Raw genomic sequence first — 19,421 nt, forward strand, 5'->3', positions numbered from 1 at the left:
CTGTACTTTTAGCGGCTAGGTTCGTAAAAAATAGTATAGTTTGAATCAAGTGACAACAACTTAAAGGTGAGTTTTATGGCACATTACACTCATTATTTGTTCTCTAAACGATGTGTTTAAAATTTGACAGGACAATTTATTATAATTAGTGTGTAGTGTGTAGCATGTGTTATTTGAGGCTTTGCTACTTTGACATATGGCATATGACATATTGCCCACATCACTACCATTTAGCTTGTCCAATCCTGGATTGACACAGCAAACTTAGTCAGCATCTCCACTTTCTAATGCACTGTGGCATGTCAGGCTTGGTGCTTCTCTTTCATGTACACGCGCACACACACACACACACACACACACACACACACACACACACACACACTACCTTTACACACACACACTGGCCTGTCTTTATTAGACTGCAACCCTGCTCCTGGTCTCGCTACGCTTTGCTGTGATATGAAATGTGACACTGTCAATTTGCCTCCCAATCCATCACACTGGGAATTGGATTCACAGATGGCAACATCAGTACGGGCGTGGGTAGAGGTAAGGGGGTAGGGGCTTTGAAAAATCACCAACAACCAACCGCAAGTGCCTCACCCAGGTTCCCTCTGCAGTCAAAGTGTCTCTGATCCATCCTAAAAACTGTAGTGTTCTTAAACTGTGAAAAATGTTCCATAAATAATCAATATCGCTGATTTTGGAACTGTGTCTCTGAGATTTTTTGATGACTTATGGTGGGCCTAAAACATTTCCTTGAGTAACGCCCCAAACCATAAGTACAGGTAAATATTGGCACATGTCCTCATTTGCTACAGGAAGTGAAAATAGAAGCAAATCCCACTCATTTGCAGCTGTAACAGCTTTAATGTTTCGAGGAAGACTTTGGAAATTGGACCTGAGAGACCTAATGGAAAATTAGTGGTCCGAGGAAATGCCTCATATTAATTTTTAGTCGTGGGGCTGCTGGAGCCTATCCCAGCTGTCTTCGGGCGAGAGGCGGGGTACACCCTGGACTGGTTGCCAGCCAATCACAGGGCACATATAGACAAACAACCATTCACACTCACATTCATACCTATGGACAATTTGGAGTCACCAATTAACCTAGCATGTTTTTGGAATGTGGGAGGAAACCGGATTACCCGGAGAAAACCCACACATGCACGGGGAGAACATGCAAACTCCACACAGACATGGCCGAGGATGGAATCGAACTTGGGTCTCCTAGCTGTGTGGCCTGCGCGCTAACCACTCGTACGGCATGCAGCCTGATTTGTTGCTATCACGGTTATTTATTAATTCACAGAATCTGGTTAAAAACCATTTTTACTACAAAAGTACAGCAAATTAGAACGTAATTTGATGATATTACTATCTAATGTGTGTCTGAGCAAGTATGTTAAATTGCTAATCATTTTTAAAATAGGGTTTCTTTAGGATTTAAACACTCATGCTTAGTTTTAGAGTGTGCAAAACGAAGCTAACCCCTACTAGCTTCCATTCATTGCTATTTCAAACTGTTTCGGTCGGGAGGGGATTGTTCAGCGCTTATAATGATTTTCTGCCACGATTGAGCGGCCTGCAGAGTAAATACTTCCACACACGAACGTTCTTTCCTTCCTTCCTTCTCTTCACGATGACAGTATTTTGATTCATCTTATTTATCTGCCACGGCACACAGTCATCCACTTGTTTATACGTTTATCATTTATATATAAGTCATTTTCTTATCACTGGAAGAATCTATACCGGCATAGAAAAAATATCACCCAATCCTATTTGTTATTGTCTTATAGCCATCATTTGAAAGTTTTCACATTTATAAAATAGATGTAATTTACAAAAGGGGTTAAACAACATAAATCTAATGTACATTTCGATCAAGTTGTATGTGTTGTTAGTAGATGAGAGAACAATCCAATCAGATTCTGACAGGGCAAGAGAGTTTTACTTCCAGCTTGGCAGCATATCAGCGTCTCTCCTCCCTCTGTCTCCCCCCTTCAACTCCCCCTGCAGACTCCTCCATCACTGCTGCGGAGTGATAAATAACTCAAGTATATAGCAAAGCCACCACCGACTGCAGAAGTTTGAAGAAGCGCACGAGGGAGGGAGCTATATGAGAGAGAAGCTTTTGGAGTCTTAATCCCCCTGAGTGATGAGGAAGTCAAGCCCTGGAACTCAAAATAGTCCTCCCGTTTGTCCGTCGAGGTAGGTAAACGGTCCTGTGCAGAGAAGCAGGAAATACAGTAGGTGCATATATATATATATATATATATATATATATATATATATAATATATATATATATATATATAAAGTAAGATAAACAGCGCCTCCTGTCCTGTTAAAATATGCCACATTATCTTTAGATCTGTGCTGTCGCTCTTTGTGAACGCATCAGCAGGCAGATTGCATTCTGACAACCCCTCGGCCCATTCATATGCTCCAGAATGAAGTGGAGTGCACGGCATTTAGTTAGACTGGAAGAGGTCCTCACCTCTAACTCGGTGTATGTGTGTGCATGTGTCAGGTGGGGGAAGGTCCAAATAGAGGGTAGTGATAATTTAAAGAGACAAAGTCGGGTTATTAGTCATTTTATTTGTAATTTCAGCCCGGAGGAACTGAGTCAGGGAAAGGCGGAGAAAAATGGAAGGAACATTGCAGCGGCCTAGTACATTGCAAACATTAGTGATTCAATGTAAAATATAATTTCTTGTCTTCTGTCAAATATATACAGATATAATCCCGATGGGATGTTCTATTTTTTTTTTCAAATTACATTTGTGCTCACATGCTAGCATACGTATGTGGCTGGTCTGTTTCTATGTAGTCTTTAATCCCAACCAAATATAATGTTCATGTGTTATCCATCTATTCATCCATGTACCTATCCGAGGTCGGGCCACGGGGGCAGCATCCAAGAACAAGAAGCCCAGGCATCCCTCTCCCTGATCTTGATGTGTTCCCAGGCCAGCTGAGACCTGAACATTCAGGTCAAAAGGTGTGTTTTGCCATGCAAGTTTGGAGAAAGGTACTCACAGATAGCCACCCAAAATCATAGCCAAAATTCCTACCCGCTTTCTTCTTAATTACCAATGCAAAGTAATCTGTTTACACAAGGATGAAGTGTCTTGAACTAGTCATGATGTGCGACACATATCACTATATTGACACTTGCTATGGTACCCATTATGTCATTGTATGGTCATATCACCTCGTACTTCAGTACGTGATAAAAACAAAAAATAATAAAAAACTTAAACTATATTAGGAAAGTTACCGATTGTAAAAGTACCAGATGGAGGGGTAGGATTTAATAAGCTTTGCTTCTTCCTACTCCTTTTGGACATGTGGAACTGTGAACTGATTATGTGATGCATTCAATTGTAATCTGATGCATGTTCAAATGAAAAAAAATTAAATTACAAAAAAAAAAAATGAGGGCGGCACGGCGGTTGAGTGTTTAGCGTGCAGACCTCACAGCTAGGAGACCAGGGTTCAATTCCACCCTTGGCCATCTCTGTTTGGAGTTTGCATGTTCTCCCCGTGCATATGTGGGTTTTCTCCAGGTACTCCGGTTTCCTCCCACATTCCAAAAACATGCTAGGTTAATTGGTGACTCCAAATTGTTTATAGGTATGAATGTGAGTGTGAATGGTTGTTTGTCTAAATGTGCCCTGTGATTGGCTGGCGACCAGTCCGGGGTATACCCCGCCTCTCGCCCGAAGACAGCTGGGATAGGCTCCCGCACCCCCACGACCCTCATGAGAAAAAAGCGGTAGAAAATGAATGAATGAATGAAAAAAAAATATTAAAAAAATAATTACTATTACCAAGTTGCATTTTTCTGGGAATGTGACTACATTTTCCTATTGGGATTTGGGCATCATACCAGTGTGAACATAGCCTAAGTCTCGTCCTAAAACTGTCCCTGTCTTCAATGAATTGCACATTGCCACACAACCACCATATTCAACCATCACTGGTTGGTTCCAGCTCATTAGGCGCTGGTTGGCATGAGAGGGAATCAGCCACAGCATTACATCAAAATCAAACACAGCCAGCTGAGCCACTCGCAGATGTTCACTTGCTCCCAAGTCTGCAGTATGAAGGCGCCACAATGGGTTATTGTCCGTGATGATTGTGAACTGGTCCGCACAGTGGTGTAGTGGTTACAATCTGGGTTCAAATATCTGCTGGGTATCTCTGTGTGGAGTTTGCATGTTCTTTCCATGCGTGTGTTTTCTCCCACATTACAAAAACATATGTTATTTTAATTGGAAATTCTACTATGAATATGAGTGTGAATGATTGTCTGGCAAGTAGTCTAGGGTGTACCATGTCTCTTGCTGGATAGGGTCCAGCATACCTTCAGTAACCCTAGCGAGGATAAACATCATAGAAGATGGATGGATGATGGTGAACACTGGAAGTAACTCCAAAGCTTTTTGATAACCACCCATTTTAACGCAAGGAGCTGCATACTTTTAATTTAAATTTAAATTTAATTTTAATCATTACGCTCAGCCCCCTGAGGCTATCACCTTCTCTTTGCATGATTCCAATTGTTTTTAACATTTTCTTAAGTAAAAATTGCTGAATTTGCAGAATTCATGCTCAAACACAGGACAGAAACCGAAAAAGATGAGGCCATCGTGAGCGTGGCTTCTCAGCTTAGTACACAAGCCCCACCTACCAGTCAATATAATACAGTCCCACAGCATCCTGAAGGGGTGGGGATGTGTTTGAACTTTATTAAAATACACAAAAAGCAGTGCCGGTTACAGATAATTTTACGAATAATTCATTCATTAATTTTCTCCCGCTTTTCCTCACGAGGGCTGCGAGGGTGCTGGAGCCTATCCCAGCTGTCTTTGGGCGAGAGGCGGGTTACACCCTGGACTGGTCGCCAGCCAATCACAGGGCACATATAGACAAACAACCATTCACACTCACATTCATACCTATGGACAATTTGGAGTCGCCAATTAACCTAGCATGTTTTTGGAATGTGGGAGGAAACCGGAGTACCCGGAGAAAACCCACATATGCACGGGGAGAACATGCAAACTCCACACAGAGAGGGTCAAGGGTGGAATTGAACCCTGGTCTCCTAGCTGTGAGGTCTGCGCGCTAAACACTCGACCGCCGTGCTGCCTTTACAAATAAGTCAATAGCAAAATATTTTATGCTGTGCTGAAAGAAAGCATAATGTTAACTGCCAAGATGGAGGTTTAAATACCCAAACTCACCAGGAAGTGATCAGACTTTTACAACAAAGTGTCATAACTCTTCCTGGAGATGGAGGGTGCATGTACCTTAAATGCAGTTAAAAGGTGTGTACACAAATGTTTTTTAGTTAACAAAAAATAAAATGGGACTGAAAACCTTTTTTAGCAAAAGTGAATTAGTCGCTTTTTTTGTTTATCCTCTTAATGAGCAATCTGTATTAACATTAAAAAAAAACTCCAAAGCAACCGGTGAATTCCCTGCACGTCACTGTTGATACGTGTATGAACAGCATAATGAAGGTGTCCTACCATCTTAGAAAAAGCCCTCAACAAATCTCCTGTCGTAGCTCCAAAAGCCTTAGAAAGACCAGAGCTCATTTACGGTACTGGGGATGGGCCACTGCTTCAATGCACTCATTTTGTCTGGATCTGCGTTATGCCTTGGGCGGAGTCTTTGTGACCCAGAAACTTGATCTCAGTTTGGAGGAAATGACATTTCTCATGTTTCACTTTATTCCATGTATCCCTCAATAATGAACGACCAATTGGTTCCATTTTATGTCAATAATCAACCATTTTATTTCTTAAATTCACAATGTGCATGGGAACAAAGTATATTTGTCCACCATGCTAAGGGCGTGTGTCTCTTGGAATGCTGCTTTCCCAGCTGCTCGCTTGGGAATACATAATGGTACTTTGTGGATACGTACGTGGAAAAGGAGACAAACAATAATTAGTTAATTGACATTACTAACATTAAATAACATATTACAGGATGTGGATAGCTGTGCATTACATTTCATACACCTAAAGGTGTGTACCAAATTTTGAGGTAATTTGGCCAAAAAACATGAAGTTTCGGTGGGTGTTTTTGGGAGTGTGCAGGTTTGGTGAGTCATTCCGATTTATTTGGGTGAAACTTACCGCATATCCACAACGAGGGTCGTGGAGGTGCTTGATCCTATCCTATTAATAGCTACTGGAACTACCAACAAATGTTACTAAGATTACTGCCATTTACATCGGTACAGCTGCCAATGTATTTTTCACAGAGAAAAAACATTTTATTCATTTTATTTCAATATCTTAACTCTAATATTCATTGATTTTCTACCGCTTATCCTCACAAGGGTCTCGCAGGCATCAGTTCAGATAGGCGGTGTTAAGAAAAGAAGAATACACCCAAGGTGTTAGAGTACCATATTTCGCTTTTTCCTCATGAGGGTCGCAGGGGGTGCTGGAGCCTATCCCAGCTGTCTTCGGGCGAGAGGCGGGGTACACCCTGGACTGGTCGCCAGCCAATCCCAGGGCACATATAGACAAACAACCATTCACACTCACATTCATACCTATGGACAATTTGGAGTCGCCAATTAACCTAGCATGTTTTTGGAATGTGGGAGGAAACCGGAGTACCCGGAGAAAACCCACGCATGCACGGGGAGAACATGCAAACTCCACACAGAGATGGCCGAGGGTGGAATTGAACTCAGGTCTCCTAGCTGTGTGGCCTTCGCGCTAACCACTCAACCGCCGTGCAATGTAGTCACATGTCCAGTTTGAATGAACACCTCCATAGACTGACCAGTATTTGAAGCAGGTTGCAGCAGGAAGGCAGCTTCTGGTCACTCTTTCTGCACCCCCTTTCTCTTTCTCTCCCCATCACTACCTCCCTCTCATCTCCCTCAAGGTTTCTCCGTATGCCAGCTCACACCTGACATTCAAATATGGCCGATGGAGAGGTGTAGCAACGTGGAGAGAGGAGTAAAAGCCAAAGAGGGCCGTCAGCGTAGTGAAGGGTCACGATGAAGGAGAAAGGTGTTAATGAAATGACAACAAAGGATGGCGACAGTGAGCGAGTGAATATAGGGGATGGAGATAAGGGCAGAGTCGGGTTCGGGCTTAACACGGCAGTCTAATCTTCCACAGTGGCAAAGAGTGTGTTAACAAGCCTCCCACTGCAGGGTTCCGGGGTACAGGAACTTCCGTTTTAAGGAATCGATCGTTAATGTAATATAGTAGTAGAATATTTAGAGTTAGGGAAGTTCCATTTATAAATTACATTTTATTATTATTATTATTATTTGACAGAGTCCGTAGGTGGGAATACTTACTGTATATCAGGGGTCTCAAACATGCGGCCCGCGGGGAAAATGTGGCCCGCAGGACACTAGTTTGAGGCCCCCGCTTTGATATGAAAGTTTAATGTTAGTGCGGCCCGCGCAAGTTTGATATGGATGCTGTATGGTATCATGTACCCAGAAAAAATGATTACGTTTGATTAATGTTCATGTTAAAGGTTAAATAACTGTTAATAGTTATCCTCCCAATGCCTACCGTTTAGGTCGCTAGCTCTCTAGTTTGCGGGTTAGCATGTATCTCAAGACCCTGCAGTTGCGCAATATGTTGTAAATAAAAAAAAGTATAAATGTGACTATAGTCGTTTTGTCATGTCTACAGGGCTCTAATAATGCTTTGTTAATTTTAATCTGAAAAAAATAATTAGTCTACCCACCAACTATATGGGGTTTGTTAAGTTTTTATTATTTGCTGTTTTATTATTATTATTATATTTATTTATTACTGATTGATTGATTTTCTTTATTCTTGATTTGTTTATTTATTTTTCATCTTATTTTGTGCAGAAAAAAATGAAGATATTTGAGAACAGTGGAATGTTTTATCAGAGCTTTTATTATAGAAAATCGGAACCAAAGCACTGAAAAAGTTTGTATATTTTTCTGTTTTTAATAAACGCATTGTTTTTTTGGGGGGAAAACCTGATGCGGCCCAGCCTTGCCCAGACCCTAGCTTCAGTTGCCCCCAGGTAAATTGAGTTTGAGACCCCTGCTGTATATGGTGGTTCCATGTTGAATATGCACCTGCAGTGAACCTCCATCATTGTATCCATTTCCATGAATGACAGGCCTGCCTCTTTTTTCTTGGGACTAACCAGAATGCATCAAAACCCGGCCAAAGTGTATGTGTGTGTACGTTGCTGGCAGTGAGTCCATTAGACTCTTAGATGCACACAGCATTTATGTGTGGTTCCCCCCCTTTAGAACCAGGCCAGGAGGGAAGCCTTTCACCCAGGCGGTTAAGAGATAACACACAGAGAGATGGCAGCACACACACACACCAATACCCAAATCCAATCTGTGCCTGTTTTCTCCTCTCTATAGAAGTTCCAACTTGGAATATTCAGGCGTGGTGAATCTCCTGTGGCCTGAACCTCCCATTATGTTTATGTTTGTTTTCCAAGCTCTAGTTGGCCATAATGTTTCACTCTACATCTGATTGGTCACTGTACCACTTGGCCCCAATACAAGTGGACTATAACAGTAAGAAAATGAAAATGAGTTGATGTGTTTATGCGTTTATTCAAATCCTCACCTAAATGTAATGGGTTTTTGCTCACCACATACACTACACCCGTCACTACATTTTGTGCCAAACCATCTATCTGTTACACTTTTACATTTGGCAAAGCTAATAATACCTGAGTGACCATGTTGGAGCGGAATATAACTGAATATAAGATGGTATTTCTTCACTAGAATAGTCCAATATTCATTCAGGGTTTAAGACCAGCGTGTGACTTCTTCCCAGGCATAACTAGAGCATTTCTTCCTGTCACTCACACATGCCAGTCTAGGAGAGGCGCTATGACTCACTGGAGACTCATTCAGAAAAAAAATGTCTCGAATGTTTTCAGCAAACAACGACAATGATGATTTTAAAATGGTGATCAGTGAGGCACTGTCATCAAACAACTGTCCATCAGCTAAGAGATACATTTCATATTTCACTGATTATTTAATGCTGTTGATTTTGCTCAAAAACTCTTGAAAAAGGGTCTTTTAAAATGCAGTATATCTAGTATGAGGGTACTGTTCAAGGACAGTTGGAGTCACCTAAGACCAGGGGTCTCCAAGCCTTTTCCACCAAGAGTCGCCTACTGAAAAATCAACTTGCGTTTCATTTTTGTGTTGTTGCACATGTTGTGTTGTTTGGAGCGAAGCATATTATTAGTATCAATCAACGTGACTTGTTAAGATATTAAGATTAAAATTAAGATATGCCTTTATTCGTCCCTCAGTGGGGAAATTTGTATTGCACAGCAGCAAGAGTACAGAGTCAATTAAGCAGTACAAAATACATAATATAGAAAAATAAACAATATAAACAACCCAAGTATTAACAAAATCAACAGTTTTTCCCAGAGTTATATACAATACAGTATGTCGATAATATGAAACAAGATGAGATATATGACCAGTCTATACACTGAGATCTTGTTAGAGAGTTAATATGAGGCATTATGGAAATACTTCACATAGAACTTAGTATATTATATTATGAGTCATACAGTAAAATCACACAGAGCCGTAAAGTACAGTATTACCACAAAATGAGACGTTTAGTGTCCATAAAACACACCTGTCCGTGAGACACATTAGGCGACAGATGACATCATTCGGGGACGAGGGGATACTAGCAAGAGACCTGTTCTTCCTGCGGCTCCGGGGCTTAGATCATGGCGGATGAAGGTTGACGAGCAAAGCGATGAGCTCATCTTAAGCAGCTCCCTCTCCAGAGTGCACCGCTCTCTGACGAGAGGGCCGCTTAAGACGGCTGAGCTTTTGCCGGATTAAAATATTCCATCACAGGCCGGGCGGCTGTCGGCTTTATAGAAATGTCAGTGAGAGTCCTCCCCTCGTCTTTATCACGGTGTGCTCTTCCTTATATGCTCTTAAACTAATATATACATACAGTGGAACTTCAGCCAGCATATTTTAGTGGTTAAGGTTGAAAATTGTTGAAAATGTTAACGCAAAAAAAACTTTTTATAGTTTTACAATGATAATTTACATGCATGGAATAATTGTGATCGAATATAAATGATGAATGAAAGTGATTTTATTACCATATGCTCATTTTTTGGCACTTTGTATTGAGTTGTTGACTCCTATAGAGCAGGTACACACAATAACCAGCACACAAAGCTTTATAGTTCTTCCAGAATCTGCACCTATTCAGCTGTATTTCTTTGGATTTTGTAGTTCTCGTGAAAATGTTCGGTTTTAATGTATTCCCTCGCCGCCCGCCTCTAGTCACGGCCACTCTAGTTGGTCACACTAGAGAGTACATAAAAGGAGTTCCGGTTTGGGCTGCTAGCTGCAAACGGTATAGGAGTTGATAATTGACAGCGATTTATCTTTTTTAGATACAGCCATATGTGTTGGATCCCAAATCCAATTCGGAAGTTTCTCAAGAAAAGTGGTTACTTCAGGAAGTCTCTCAATGGTGAGTAGCTTTAGCATTTTAGCATCGGTAACCAAATGTGGCCATTAATTATGGTGGGGAAACAGCTATTAGCAACCCCGCTCCCTATATGTAAGCGCTTTTGCTTCAAGATTTTTTCCACATGCATACAAGTTACATTGAAATACACCACATAGTACAATTCACAGTTCTACATGTCCAGAAAAGAGTAGGAAGAAGCAGAGCTTATTTAATCCTATACCCCCATCCTTTGCGTATCAATTGCAATATATGTATTCATTTCCTGTCATATTAGCAGGAGAAATGTGAATTGACTTATATTGCCACTGTGGCACCCTTTCAAAAAGTCCAAACGTTTCTGGACGGTGCTGGTGTAATGTGTTGTCATTGTTTAATGTGTATTCTACTTCCTGTGTTTGATTTTCCATCTATTTTGTGTGCTCACCTGTCTCCTTTTGTTGCCTTCATCCTGTTTCCTCTGTGACACATTTTCCCCGCAACCTCTTTGGTTGGTGAACCCATCGGGCTACAACATTAGGTATACCTTCATACATACAAAACAAGCTGCCCTTTCAAAGATGATATTCGGCCGTAGTTTACAATGGACTCCGTCACTCTGCAATGCTGTTTCTGGTATTAATGCTTACCGTATTTAATTACATTGCATTGGAGGCGTACATAACGATGAGGTTGCTGAGTCGTGGCCTTTTTTTGCACCATTTCAAGGTTGGGATTACAGAGGTTTGACATAGTAGTGGGGGTGCTGCATTTATCTGAAAGCTGCCAATGTGGGAAAACTAGTGTGGTTGCTACAAATAACAACAGATTCCTGATATGTTTGCTTCTTTTTTAGACTCCATTCAAATGCACTTTGGAGCATCCTTAAAATCTGTAAAATCAAAGACAGAATAAAGGTGAATTTGTACATAAGTAGACATAGACATAGACATAGACTTTCTTTATTGTCATTGCACAATAACACAGCAGTGAAATTGCCAACGAAATGTCGTTGCTTGGCTCCCATGTAATAATAAATAATAAATGATAAATAATAAATAATAAATAATAAATAATAAATAATAAATAATAAATAATAAATAATAAATAATAAATAATAAATAATAAATAATAAATAATAAATAATAAATAATAAATAATAAATAATAAATAATAAATAATAAATAATAAATAATAATGTGGAGAATAAATAGATGACATCAAATATGAACAATGTACAGCGTAAACATTAATTCACTCTTGAAAAGGCTCTTCTGCCGTCACAGCCATCTTGTCTTCAAAACGCGTCTCCTTGTTGACCCTTGCGCTTCAGAAAGACAAAAACATCACACCAAGCCAGGTCGGGTGATGAGTGAGGTCGCTCCTGCATGGCAATCTTCTTTTCGGCCAAGAACTGTGGCATGCTCAGGGCGTTGTGAAGAGGTGCGTTATCATGGCGAGGCAGCCACAAGTTGTCCTGCCACAACTCTTACACTGAACAAAGCAAATGCCGCAGGATCTCTTTGTAGACGTGCCGCTTGATCATCTGGCCCAGTGGCAAGAACTCGCAGTGGACGATGTCGCTCACATCAAAGAATTCATTCCCGAACACTGCAGCTGAAGGAACAACAAAAAATGCTCGCTGGCCACAACATTAGGTACACCTGTATAATGACATGCAATACAAGAGACGTATCAGACTACAGCTAGGAAGGCAACTTCGCTCCCAAAGACATGTTTATACATCTTTTAATTTTTTGCATGAGAGGCACAATCAGGTGATGATGAAACTGCACAATAGAAGAGAGCAGAAAAAAGTGCATTTTATAAGAACTCAGCCTGCATCTTTCCCATTGAAATACATGCTCTACAACAGGGGTGCTCACACTTTTTCAGCATGCGAGCTACTTTTAAAATGACCGAGTCAAAATGATCTACCCACTACAAAAATGCAGAACATCTATTTATTTTCAAATGTATTGAGGATTATGTGTACGTACAATGTATGTTGATGTACCTTACATAACCAAATGAGCCAATATTGCAAAACACACATAATTAACAATTAACATTTTTTGTAATTACCTCCACATTACTCCACATTTCCCTTCTTTGGTACTGCGATGGTAGAATGTCATATGAGGCAAACGCACTTCGAAAAAGACATTGTGAAAAAAAAGTCCACCTCCCATTCCGTATGGAAGTGATATGTTTTTGCCTTTTTACTTGGTCCAGTTTTTGCCTTTTTACTTGGTCCAGCTCCTTCACTCATTTTAGTGACCATAAACTTTAGCGAGGGCTTAAAATCTGACGCAATTCGCCGACTAGCTTAGCACTTTGCATCGTTGTTTACGCATGAGCGGTGACCTAAAGGTCAAAATTCAGTTGTCATCCGACTGGTTGTCCTGTATGTCAATCAAGTAACGGGGATGGGTGATAGGCTGACAGGCTGACATCGTAAGTTCTGCTGCACTTAGAGACGTTGTTTGATTTGATTGGTCGCCCGAAGGGCAACATTCAGTTGTCATCTGAATGGCTGCCCTGTATATCAATCAAGTGACGGCATTGATGCTGGGATGATATTTTTTTAATGTCACGCCGCGATCGACCAGCGATCGACCAGTACCACCTCCGCGATCGACCGGTAGATCGCGATCGACTTAATGAGCACCCCTGCTCTACAACAACCAGGAAGTGAAAAGGCATCTCGCTGTGTTGTGCGAATGCTGACATGCGTCCACCCATAGCAGCCGTTGGCCAATGAACATCTCGGCAGGGAATAATGCCTTATGAGAAGTAGTTAAAATCCCTATTTTTTTTTTAACTCATTGGTTTAACTCGTGGTAGCAGGGAGTGAACAAGTTAATGGGGATGAATAACCGTGAGTCTGGATTCAGTATAAAACACGCACGTTTTTAAGAGTAGCAGAAGAAAGGTGTTCTGCAGGCTGCTACCACACAGAGCAAGATCATGAAAAAATATGTTAATTAAGTAGAAAGACTTGAAATTAATGAAGCTTAACTGCAGTGTTTATGTTTGAAAATTGCATAGTGGGGAAACACCATGGCATCACTTGTAATGATTTTTTTAAATTTTGCCCATCATCCACAATCCTTATGTGAAATATGAACACATATCTTTCTTATTTCTGAGAGAAAACGAGTTATTATGAGTTATTGTTATTAAGTTATTGGCACGTACCCATTTGGACCATGAAGCTCTCTTAAAGGGGACCTATTATGGTCATTTTTTTGGCCCTTTGAATTGAGTTGTGTACTCCTATAGAGCAGCTACACACAATAACCAGCACATAAAGCTTTATATATCTTCCAGAATCTGCACCTATTCCAGCTGTATTTCTGTCTACTGGGGAAAAGAATATCTGGATTGCTTTGTTGTTGTTTTTTTGTCCACAAATTGAATGTAGTCAAATTGCTTGCTTATTGTGTTTATGTAAACAAAACACAGCAGCACACCCTCAGTGTGAGTAATACCTCCGCAAATGTCAACACGCAATATTCTATCCTGCACTGACCCCACACTCTGTCAACAGTGGCATGCTAGTCAATTCTGTTTTGTGTAGTTAAATACTAATTGTGTTCTGTCTGGCCTTCTGAAACGGGAAAAGAGGGGGAGGTAAACAAAAACAACTTAAATGATCATTATGAGTGACTGCTCGTCTTCTGGTGCTGCTAACAGAGCCCAAATCTACTATGTTTGTTACCATGGACTTGATCAATGGGTTTAGCATACCGCAGCATAGATGAACAGGTTGGTTGGCGCTGTGGCTGGCATACACACACACAGACTTTAACGATGTATGTGAGTATAGAAAAGGGGGTGTTTATCTTTCTGGCAGCCTGTTTAGTCATGGTGAGCAGTGGGCTGTGAGATAAATGCTATGGTAATGGCGATGTTGATACTTTTATGTGTAGAGTACTTTTTTTTTTTTACTATACAATACCTTCTTTACAGTACAGTTGACTACTGTTATAGTATATTGAGTAATAACATCCTGCAATTTCCAACGGGTTGATAAGCTTCTTGTGAGTATTTTCATAGCTCATGATTGATTGAGCAATCGAACCTGTGTCTCCTCGCTGTGTGGCCTGCACGCTAACCACTCGCCGACCGTGCAGTGAATTTATTTCTGGATTATTTTTTTTTTTAAACATGATAGAACAAGGCAGCACGGCGGTCGAGTGGTTAGCGCGCAGACCTCACAGCTAGGAGACCAGGGTTCAATTCCAACCTCGGCCATCTCTGTGTGGAGTTTACATGTTCCCCCTGTGCATGCGTGGGTTTTCTCCGGGTACTCCGGTTTCCTCCCACATTCCAAAAACATGCTAGGTTAATTAGCGACTCCAAATTGTCCATAGGTATGAATGTGAGTGTGAATGGTTGTTTGTCTATATGTGCCCTGTGATTGGCTGGCGACCAGTCCAGGTTGTACCCCGCCTCTCGCCCGAAGACAGCTGGGATAGGCTCCAGCAACCCCCGCGACCCTCGTGAGGAAAAGCGGTAGAAAATGAATGAATGAATGAATGATAGAACGAATCAGTGGCATTTTAACCACAATGTGGTGATGGATGACTACATATATTAACACCTCTATACTTGCCAAACCAGGCACCAACAGTACCAAAAGGACAGGTGTGTTTTCAGGTGTGGTGGTACGCTAATCGGCTAAGCACATTTAAATTTTAAATTTATTTAAATTTCCTTTACTGTTTGAAGAAGTAAATTAGTGGACCTTCATTATCATGATAATCCGGTCCTTGTTGGTGCCTTATTCCAACCAATGCTTTGTGAACCTGAAAATAGACTTCTAAAGCTACCAAAAGGGAAAAACAAGTTTTCACCTTTAACAAAATAAGTTTTGTCATTTGAGTCCTGTCATCCGACATCATTCTTTTCGCACAAAGGCACCGGGATTTTTCATTTTAGCTCAGTAGCATAAAGAATTGAGAATGTGCCTAAACTGCGTCATCAGGTGGAAGGACTGCAGGGTGAAGAACACCCGGTCTCCTAACTTGCAGGAAAAAAGGATGATGCACTCCACATGCAATACTTATCATAAAGCCTCTCGGGGGAGTGTCACAGTTTACTCTCCTGATGAAAAATGGAGCAGCCTCTCGCTTTAAACTCCCCTGAGGGCAGAGTGTCGTACTCCGAAACAAAAAAAAAACGTCTGGCTGAAGATATCATTAAGCAACACAATGACGAGATGCGACTCTCTCTGATCTGCAACGATTAGCTTGTTGAGGCGGGAAAGAGCAAGTCGCTTATCAGATGTAGCTCCCTGGTTGCTGCTGTGCAGAAAAAAAAACAGTAGACTAGACGTACGCGTGCACTGTTTTAAAATGTGCTCAAGAGTTCAGTCTATGTACTTTAGAGCTCAGAAGAAGAGGCAGGAGTTTCATACTTTAATTCCCAGTAAATGAACTGAAATGATCAAATGTATACAAAGGTACTCAGCACTAATGAATGATAATATAAGATGATCCATGAACAGATGCCTTTTGGATTCACTGTGTGGTCTTTAGCCTCATCAGGCTAGCTCCAGAGGCTAGCAGGCTAATTCTACAAGCCGTGTATACGTAATCCACACTGCTTGGGATTCCAGTAACGATTTGCAATCAGATATTAATATGTTTACAACCTTCAAAACATAGGTTTTGACTTTATGACTTTAACTCTGATTACTGCATTAGCCATTTGGTGAAGTATAAATGTGAAGTGAAATCGCGGCACAATTTTCACTTCACATTAAAAATATGCTAACCGTGGCGGATCTTAACTGAGGTTGCACTGCATCGGAAAACATTTTTTGAACCAAAATCTTTTTTGTTACCCTCTTAATGAGCAACCTATATTAACATAAAAAACACCAAAGATTATAATTACATGATTCATTCATTCATTGATTCATTTTCATTTTCGCTTATCCTCACAAGGGTCGCGGGGGGTGCTGGAGCCTATCCCAGCTGTCTTTGGGCGAGAGGCAGGGTGCACCCTGGACTGGACTGGTTGCCAGCCAATCACAGAGCACATATAGACAAACAACCATTCACACTCACATTCATACCTATGGACAATTTGGAGTCACCAATTGGAATTGAACCCTGGTCTCCTAGCTGTGAGGTCTGCGCGCTAACCACTCGGACACCGTGTCGCCCACATTATTATATAAAATAATAAAAATAATTGTGAAGAGAGAAATCCAGCCTTCCAGTCCTGATATTTATAAAAACGTGGCCCCAAGACCAATTCGGTTGAATAGCCCTGCACTGTATGTAAAGTTTGGTTGGTATTTCTGAGAGTATACAGAGGCATTAGAGCACACACACACACACACACACACACAGAACAGATTGGCCCACCGGCTGAGTCTAGAATGGTGTGTTGGTTTGAGATAAGATGTTCTCTGATGTCCTAAATTCTCTGATTTCCAAAGCCAAATGGGCTTTTACTCGGGGGCGCCTTGAAAGTGGACTAGTCAGACTCCCCCCCTGCATAAAAACAGTATTAGACTGGTATTTTGAGCCTACCTTGTAACAACCCCATCTACACAAAATCAACAGCAGCTCCAAACATCCTAAATAAAACATTACGCTACACTGGCATCCTTGTTTCAAGGGGGAAGAACAATACCCGCTGTAGTTGCTTGTTTAATTACACCACAGTCCTTTCTGCTGAAATCCCTATAAATAAAAAAACAAGCTTATCATCTTGGGTTTACTACCTGTTCAATTATTAACAGGATGTTAATTAAGCAGTCATCTGGCATAGTATTGAATTTACTGTATGACTTTATGAAACATGAAGGCAGCTCTGTCAAGAGTCCTGCGCTCCCTCGGGAGAAGGGGGAAAATCGAATTTGCAAAAAATGTTTTAAAGATAGTCTAAGTTTCTGTCATGACATGCTCTTGACAGAGAGCCAAATGTGACATCGTCCAAAGCCATAACCAGTACTGCCACTTCTTCAACTGTCAATTCAGCAACTATTGTGGTAAGCGGCAGTGACACATTGGGCTATATTAATGCACCAGGCATGGGCGCGGCGTACCTGCCCTGCGCCCCCACGCTTCCGACCCTCCTACTGGTGCAAATGGCAAAGAGGGAGGAGAGAAGGCGTTAGAGCAGGAGTCTCAAACTCAATTTACTTGGGGGCCACTGGAGCTCGGGTCGGGGTGAGACTGGGCCGCATCAGGTTTTCCAAAAAAAAAAAAAAAAATGTATTAAAAACAAAAAAATTAAAAAAAACTTCGCTTTGGTTCCAATTTTCTACAATAAAAGCTCTGATAAAACATTCCACTGTTCTCAAATATCTTACTTTTTATTTTTCTACACAAAATAAGATGAAAAATTAAATAAACAAATCAAGAAGGAAGAAAATCAATCGGTAATAAATAAATATAATAATAATAATAAAACGGCAAATAATAAAAACTTAAGAAACCACATATAGTTGCTGGGAAGACAAATTATTTTTTTCAGATTAAAATTAACAAAGCATTATTAGAGCCCTGTAGACATGACAAAACATGACTATAGTCACATTTATACTCTTTTTATTTACAACATATTGCGCAACTGCAGGTCTTGAGACACATGCTAACTCGCAAACTAGAGAGCTAGCGACCTAAACGGTAGCCTTCAAGTTATTTCCTTTAAACTTAAATAGCCAAAAACGTACCACTTCCACACGGATAGGGAGGATAACTATTAACAGTTATTTAATCTTTAACATGAACATTAATCAAACGTAATAATTTTTTTCTGGGTACATGATACCATACAGCATCCATATCAAACTTGCGCGGGCCGCACTAACATTAAACTTTCATATCAAGGCGGGGGCCTCAAACTAGGGCCGCGTGTTTGAGACCCCTGCGTTAGAGGGTTTAACACAGCCGAGTGTAATCTTAACCAATCAAATAAACGCCTCTCGTTGCCTTTAAATGCGCAGGGCCCACTGGACTGCTCATCAGAGGCCAGAATGCGCGTCACCACATGGGCCACCTCGCGAGACATATGTAATCCCTTTATGTATCATGAATAGGAATACAACATTAAGTGATAATTACATTAAACACAGCAGCAGGCTAATCCAGGCATCAAGCTTGTAAGTATATTCTCTCCTGGTATCTCATCCTCCTTATTTTAATGTACTCCATCTTTTCAGATGATGTTAAGAATAAAGATTAAAACAGAGAAATATGGACAATCACAAGTACGTCCTTAAGACACAGATTAATTTACATTTATTCAACGACCATCTCTCTCTTTTTTTCTTCATTTTTTTTTCTTTGAATCAGATTCATGAGCCAAATATATCCTCCGTATCGGATGTCGTGGCTGTTTGTGGTCGGCTGTGTGATATGAATTCATTAGTTGGCATCATACTTTAAGCTGCAGTCAGGTTGAGTTCCCATTATGCAAGACGTCTTTGATCTGACATCAGATGTGATGGAACAGTTAATATAAAAATGTACATGCTGGTGCAGATGCTTACATTAAATAGTATTTGCTGTGGTTGTTTATTGCATTCAAATGTGCCTGACACACTTTGGTGCCATGTGTGCACTGTGCGCCTGTCAGCCAATTTACCACTGAACCGGATGCGCTTCACCTGCGCCGAGAATACACCAGGTCGGAGCTGGCAGGCTTTCAGCGGACCTCCGTCGCACTGTTTTATCACAAAATTTTCACTGCGCTGAACTGAAAATGTTCACCCCTGCCCCCCCCCCCCGGTATGCCCCCACGCCCATCTCGATTACTAAATTGGCTGTGGTGCGCTGGACGAAATGACCACCACACGGGGTGCGCCACGCTCCGCGATGCTCTGCCACCCTCATGGATGATCGGCAGCATAAACTCTGGTCGGAGCATCCCTATG

General features: G+C 41.1%; 1 long non-coding RNA gene across 1 annotated transcript; it reads left to right on the forward strand.

Annotated features, from left to right (window-relative positions):
• LOC131136252 (uncharacterized) lies at positions 1–7,335 on the forward strand. The gene is made up of 4 exons (XR_009131714.1): positions 1–66; positions 2,023–2,214; positions 2,902–3,006; positions 6,927–7,335. It is a non-coding gene; the product is annotated as an uncharacterized LOC131136252 (long non-coding RNA).
• Positions 7,336–19,421: the final 12,086 nt, after the last annotated feature.

The sequence above is a fragment of the Doryrhamphus excisus genome, chromosome 9, assembly GCF_030265055.1.
Source record: "Doryrhamphus excisus isolate RoL2022-K1 chromosome 9, RoL_Dexc_1.0, whole genome shotgun sequence".
Classification (NCBI taxonomy): domain Eukaryota; kingdom Metazoa; phylum Chordata; class Actinopteri; order Syngnathiformes; family Syngnathidae; genus Doryrhamphus; species Doryrhamphus excisus.